Genomic DNA, 7,761 nt, shown 5'->3' with positions numbered 1-7,761 from the left:
CTGGAACCACAGTGGCACCAAAAATGTTAAACGTAATTGTTTTGAACAGTAGTGCTGCTGACAAGATGACTCTTGTGTATAATATTATTTATACATGTTTGACACTGCTGGTGCTTATTTTGCATCTAGCATTTGACAATACCATTATGGCTCCAGTTTATCAGGACATGTTTCTATAAAACAGATCTGAAGATGGTCATTATAGAGCAAAACCGGTAGTCTGATGACATGAAAATTTGTGACAATAGATGTGACGCAAAGGAAATTTATAAGTGATTTTCACAGATGTAGCTTGCTTTCATGTATCTGTGAAGGTAAACAGACACAGTGAGAGAATCTAGGCCTCTGGGAATCCCCACTTAGCATGGAAATTGTATGTGACAGTCCAAAGGTGAACAGTTCAAATGTGTGGTCTGCCTCATGACTGTGTGGTGAAATGTTTTTCTTTGCAGAGGTGTCAGTAATCTCAAGTGTTTATTTGGACATGCTGGAACAGTTTGCATTTACACAGATTCAAGAACTTCAACATGACATCATGCTGTAGTAGGATGGTGCCCCTCCTCACAGGACCTTGACTGTTAGGAAGGCTTTGAACGACACACTTCTTGGTCACTGGACTGGCAGAGGAGGACCCATTTCCTGGACACTCGGCCTCCAGACATAATCCAATTAAATTTTTGCCTTGGGTATTTGTGAAAGATGCTGTCTACCAGATGCCAGTGTGGGACCTGCAAACTCGCATAAGAGCAGCAATTGCAATTGTTAATGAGGATATACTAGGCTGGACATGGGAGGAGCAGTAATGTCATTTAGATATCCTATGTCTACAGATGACACACACATTGAGCTCTGTTAAATGGCTACTAAAATTTTAGGTCTGTACGAACATCAGAAAACTGCACATTTCTACATATCTCCATTTCCGAAAGTTGTAAAGATCATTTTGGAATATCCTGTACTGCCATAGTCACAGCTACCCAAGCGACTGACATGTATGGCTGGAGGTCACATAGTGTAGTTACCACAAACTTGGTGCAGCTGATAAACTTATTATGTCCACAATTTTTGTCACTGATGTATCTTCATCCACTGACAGCAAAGACACAATATCTCTCTTCTACAAGGATGCCTGGTTGGTAAACTTGCTTGTGGTTAATATGGCCTGCAGTATTGGTATTGGTGCAATTGCTGTTAATTGCTATGTAATGCTGGTATCTACCCATGGTGGTGTCAATTCAGAAGTGTTTTGATGGATCTGGTGTGGTTGCTTCTACCATTTGCAAGTCTGGGTATATGAAAACTCCCTTAGTGCTGCAGCTTATAAGTCAGCTTCTAGGTCTGGTTGTGGTGTTTGTTGTGCTGCTGCTGGCAATTTTAATGACAGGCACATAAGCTCTTTGACATTGTATATGGCTGATACATTGATGAATGATTCATGCCTGGGGTTGTACAGTGGACGTTGTTGCCCTGGAGCTTGATTATGGTACTCAGAATCCAAAGAGATTGACACACACATTGACGAACAAGGACTGGATTTTGTTCTCTGAAGCTATGTTGGTCTCCTAGTGATAGCTAGTGTTTGTCTGGCTGTAGGAGATGAAGTGCTGTCCTTGCTTGTCTATCATGAAACAATTCTGCTGGTCAGTTTAAGCTGATAGATGCAGCCTGGTGCACACTAAAAAGGTGGTTGATAGTGCCCCCCCCCCCCCCCCCCCCTCACCATTTCTTCTTGTGTATGGTTCTAGCTACACGCATCTTAAACATCTGCACAGGATGTTCTGTTGAATCCCAGGAACAGGGATGGAACATAGTAGATCGAAGGTACTGGATGCTATTGAGGGCACAGAAGTTTGAAACAAAAATTGGGACCCAGTGTCAGAGGCAATCTCCTTAGGGAGGCCTTCTATTGCAGAAATGTGGGCTAAAGCCACACAGGGGAAACATGAATAGTCATCTGGTGCAACCATCCAAATACATCACATAAATAGTCCCATGACGATGGAGACAGTCTCAGGGACCCCACAGTGGTAGGCAGGAATGCAACTGCTGGTGTGTAGCTGGCTGAGATGTAGTGCACATCTGCCAGTGTGCGACTGGTCTCATTATTCGGCTTGCAACATACCCCAGTGTTGCTGAAGGAGAAATGCTCTGACTTTAGGGTTCTCACATGATCACCTTCCAAAGGTGCTGATAACAGAAGTACTCCTTAGTGTCATCAACAGCCTTGCTGCAGTGGTAACACTGGTTGCCATCAGATCACCGAAGTTAAGCACTGTCGGATTGGGCTAGCACTTGGACGGGTGATCATCAGGTCTGGCGAGTGCTGTGAGCAAGTGGGGTGCACACAGCCCTTGTGAAGCAAACTGAGGATTTACTTGACTGAGAAGTAGTGGCTCTGGTCTCATAAACTGACATACGGCCTGGACAGTGGTGTGCTGACAATATGTCCCTCCATATCAGCACCCAGTGACACCTGCAGACCAAGGATACCATGGTGGCTGGTCAGCACTGTTGGGCCTTCATGGCCTATTCGAGCGGAGTTTAGTTTTAGTACTTTTAAGTTGGTGGTGGACTGCGAATAGGCCTTTGGCCACCTGATAGCTTGGTTGTTGCCTTGGTAGCAATCTTTAATATGTGTAATCCAAAATACACGAAAAAGATGTTCTGTAGCTGTCCCATCTGATATTTGTATAAATGTAAGGGGAAGATCTGTTAGACTAGTCTTGGTTGGTCAACAATTTATCAACAGATCTGTGGCGAAATATCAAATGCTTTGTCTGTGCCAACTGATTACCAGTATAATATGTCTGCATTGGCATCGTAAACCATGGCTATATTAGTGACTTCATATTGGTAATTACTGTAATTAATGCTTAGGCACTGGGAAGTGCACTCTCAAAGATTTGATGATCAAGTGCAAACATTGTCAGCAATGGCTTATGATTAGTGACCAACTTGAATACTCTCCCAGGTAGGTACTCTTGGAATTTTTGTATGCCTAGATGATAAGAGCTGCCCTTCCACTGTAAGTAATTTTGTTGGTCAGATGATAGTGTTGTGTTCTGGATGCAAATACAGTTGGACATTAAGATCTATCATTTGTGTAATGTGAACATATTGTTCAAATTCCATTGGAAAAGTCATCTGTTGCCAGGATGACGGGGCTCAAGGGGCACTACAACAGATATGAGCAAAGACTGGATGGAATTCAGTGCAGAATGCTGTGGGTCACAAGACTGTGAAGTTACTTACAGACACTTTGTTGGCATAAGCAAGCGAGAGTCATGGAATGTATTCTTATTCTGGCTGCAACATCTTCTTGGGTCTTACCTGTGTAGGTACTTACCTGACTAGTGAAATTTTTTCTGCTCTTTGATGTGTTTTTTCTAAGTCAGTGTCTCAAATTTTATGACCTTGATGTTAACATAAATCTTATGAATTCAGCTACAGTGTTGCAACATTTTCTTTTGCACATGTTGTAACTGTCATACCATGTTCAGTTTAGTTTCTCATTTCAACAGGAACTTAATGCTGTCCATATTTCTTGCACATAACGTTGTTTTCAACATGAGTTTTTTGGTGAGAATAACTCCCAAAAAGTTCTAGAAACAAAATTATATATGAGAAACCTGAATATTTTACCCTATGTTTTTTTTTTAAGTTATTCACGCAAACCACTTTCTTTGGCATTGCAGCTTCATATCTTAGAAGGGATTTGCAAAACCTGTAGTATTACAGATCCTGAAATGAAAACAATACCGAGGCTGAATTAAAGTTAATTATTTAATATTCAAGTAAATATTGCGTCAGTAATAAAGTAGACCCAATGTGAATGCTGTTCTCATACCCATTGTGAGTTAATTGCTGTCCTTAAGTTGCAGGAAATCACTCTGACTGCTGCCAAGCAATTGGAATCTGCTATGAATGGGTGTCTAGGGTGAAACACTAAGACATGCACACAGGGTGAATAATGGTACTTCTTAGGGGAATAGCATCAAGGACGGAATGAATCACCTAGTGCACTCTCTGTATATGCCTGGAGACCTCATTCACCATGCTGAAGAAGCTATATTGGAAACCACATGGGAACAAGCTGAACCAACACAAATTGTGGCACACAATGGAACAAACAGTGTCTATCATTTGGGATCTGAAATCAAACATGGATCATTCCAATATCTGGCAGATAGGATTTAGAATAGCCTTGCTCTTGGAGTTTCACTGAAGCTCACAATCAGCAGCTGTATTGATTGTTCCCAGCACTGATTGAGGACAAGTAATTGTACTGACCCAGAGACCTCAACAATCTGTAACAAGCTACACTGTGACTTCCTGGACTTGTGCCATACTTTTAATTGGATCTTTCTATCGACCATTGGCCTCAACCTTAGATGTTATCAAAAATTTTAGAGCAAAACCGCAGTTTGCTGGTATGACTGTTCCCTGACCATACCATAATCACTGAAGAATGTTTAATTATACACCAGTCAATGGGGAAAATTACAGCTTTGTTATCCTTGAAAACCCTACTAAATGCCTTCTATGAAAACAACCTAGAACAGATATCTCAGGAGCCAACTTATAATAAAAATATACTAGACCTAATAACAACATGTATGCCCAAAATTGTTAAGGATTTGTCTACTGAAACTGGTATCGGATATCATGAGGAAGTTGTAGCAACAATGATCACTGAAGTACAAATGACAGCTAAAACAGAAGATTTATATACTCAGTAAGTTACATAAAGAGGCAGTCATGTCACATCTTGAAGAGAAACTCGAAACATTACTTAAGGGCAGGAGCATAAAGAACCATGGCTCAAGTTTCATAGAATCTTCTTCTTCTTCTTCTTCCTTCTTCTTTTAGTGTTCAACCCCAAGGTTGGTTTGCAACAAAGTGCCATTCTCCTCTTCTATCTGCCTTCCTTTTCATTTCGACGTACGTGTTACATTCAACATCATTTATGACCTGTTGTACGTCTGATATCCTTGGTTACCCCTGCCAATTCCTTTCCTCAATAGCTCCTTCTGCTATTGTTCCAACGATGTTGTTGTGTCTTAGGATGTGCCCTACAAGTTTGTCTCTTCTTGTTTGGACTTGCCTCCGCAGAGATCTGGTTTCCTGTACTCTTCTAAATACCTTTTCATTTGTTACTTTGTCTCTCCAGCTAATATTCATCATCCTTCTTTAGCACCTCATCTACAGGGCCTCTAGCCATCTTCTCTCTTCTCTTCCCACAGTTCAAACTTCACATCCATATAGGGCCACACTCCAAATGAAAGTTTTCATGATACATTTCCTTATTTTCTGGCTGATGTTCTTGTTGATGAATAAGTTCCTCCTCAGATTAAATGCAATTTTGGCCTCTTGTATTCTGCTCACAACTTCTTTCAGGCTTCTACTGTCCCTTATTATTTTGCTTCCCATGTAGGTAAACTCCTCGATCACTTCCAGCTCTTCTCTTCCAATTCTCATTCTCAGAGGTTCATATTCTGCTTCTGTACTGCAAAAAAATCACTTTAGTCTTTTTCTTGTTTATTCTCATTCCATACTGATTGCATGGAATCCTTTCCATTGTTCTGAGGACTTCCTCTAGATCGTCTTTTGTCTCCTTGACTATAGCAACATCATCTGCATAACGTAGCATGTCTATCTTCTGCCCATTAATTTTGATTCCCACCTCATTTGTTTCTCGAACTTGGTCCATAGCTTCCTGGATACCATAATCATTAGTAGTTTTACTCAGTGCCGAGTGTCATGACCTCATTTGCTAATTCATTCTTACATAGTTGAAACTTCAGACAGATGTCTCCATCCACAGCAATCTTCGGCCTTTCTTAATATGACGTGAAGCAGTAGGCTGGTAATCTTCTTTGCTTCATCGAACCATCTTTTTGCTGCATTCCCACGTGGTCTTCTGCCTTTAGTTTTTCCCTGCACAATGGCCTTCTCTAAATTATCCCCTTTCCTTCTCAAGATGTGCCCAAGGAACTGAAGGTATCTTTGGCTGACATGAGAAGAAAACCTTCTTGTGATTTTAAGTTCTTCTATTATTGAAACATTTGTTCTTTTTTGAGTCCATGGTACACGTAACATTTCCTGCCAACACCACACCTTGAAGACATCAATGCAGCTCTTATCACTACCTTTCACGGTCCAGGTCTTGCATGCGTATAAGAATACAGGAAACACCAATGCTTCTACCAAGTGCATCTTCATTGCCTTGGATATTGCCCAGTTCTGCCTGGATGTAAGCATTGAATACAATAGTGAGAGCACACTCTTATCTTCCCCTTTTTCTAATACTTGCTTCTTGTTCCTGGTGACAGATCCCAATCACTGCCACCTCATTCTTATAGAAACTGAGTATCTCACAGATGTCTTTGTACTTCATGCCAATTTTCCTAAGCACTCTGGACATTTCTCGTCAGATAACGTAATCAAACACCTTTTTCCATGTCTATAAATGCAATATAAGTTGGTTTATTTTTCTGTAATTGCTTTTCAGTATGGAGTCTCAGTACCAGAATTGCTCCTCTTGTTCCTGATCCCCCTCTGAAATCAAACTGACCTTCACTCAGCATATCATCCATCTTCTCTTCAATTCTCTTCAGAATTATTTTTATGAGAATTTTGATGCATGTGATATTAGGCTTAAAGTTCAGTCCTGTTCACATCTTGTAGCTGCTGCCTTCTTGGGTATAGGAACAATGATGAATTTCTGGAAGTCTGTGCTATCTCTCCTGTGTTATAGTAACAAGTTTAAGCAGCATCATTTTCATCCTGTTGCCAGAATCCTTTACTAGTTCTGCAGGGATGTCATCAATACCTGTTGCTTTGTTTTCCCACAGCTCTTTTAGAGATTTGTCAAATTCTTCTTGCAAAATGTCATCTCCCTTGTCATCTTCATCTACTTGCTCTTCTCTTCCTATTACCTCCTCTGAAGCAGGTGTTCCGGTATACAACTCCTCAATGTATTCTTTCCATCTCTTTACCATGTCTTCACTACACAGCATTTTCAACTCTCTATTTCCTATTATACCTGAGAGTGCTGTTCTACGTTCATTAAAAATTTTTTGCTATTCTGTATGCTAAATCAGTTCTTCTGTTTTGCATATTTTCTTTCACTTCCACCTTCCTCAAGAACATCTTCTTTTGCATTCCGAGCTCCTCTACTGATTAAATTACTTAGTATTCTATATTCTGCTTTTCGTTGTTCATCAGTTGCATTTTTGTATAATCTCCTGTTTTCTGTAAGCTCAATAACATCTGCTGTAATCCATTTCCTCTTGTTTTTTGGTTTAGTTGTTCCAACTATCTTTTCCGCTGCTTTGTATATACTGGATTTAATTTGATCCCAGTCTTCATTTACCCCACCATGTTGAAAATTTTAGCTAGCTTGTCTGTTTTGTGAGCATAATGTTTTGCCAGTCCCTCAGTTTTCAGTTTTTCTAGTTCCCATTTAAGTTTTACTGTCTTCTTCGGACATTTGAATCTGAGTGAACTTTTCAGCAGGACCATGTTATGGTCACTGCCCATGTCTGCAGATGGATAGCTTCTGCAATCTTTTACCTGGTTCCTAAAACATGCTTTCACTACAGTATAATCAATTTGCTCTCTCCTCATGTCTCCAGGGGCTTTCCACGTGTATCTTCTTCGTTTGTGATGCTGAAAAAGTGTGTTTGCTACAACTAACTGGTGCCTCAAGCAGAACTCGGTTAGTCGATCTTCTCTTTCATTTCTTCTTCCAAGCCCATA

This window comes from Schistocerca gregaria, chromosome 5 (assembly GCF_023897955.1).
Source record: "Schistocerca gregaria isolate iqSchGreg1 chromosome 5, iqSchGreg1.2, whole genome shotgun sequence".
In the NCBI taxonomy this organism is placed as follows: domain Eukaryota; kingdom Metazoa; phylum Arthropoda; class Insecta; order Orthoptera; family Acrididae; genus Schistocerca; species Schistocerca gregaria.
This window is presented reverse-complemented; position numbering follows the sequence as displayed.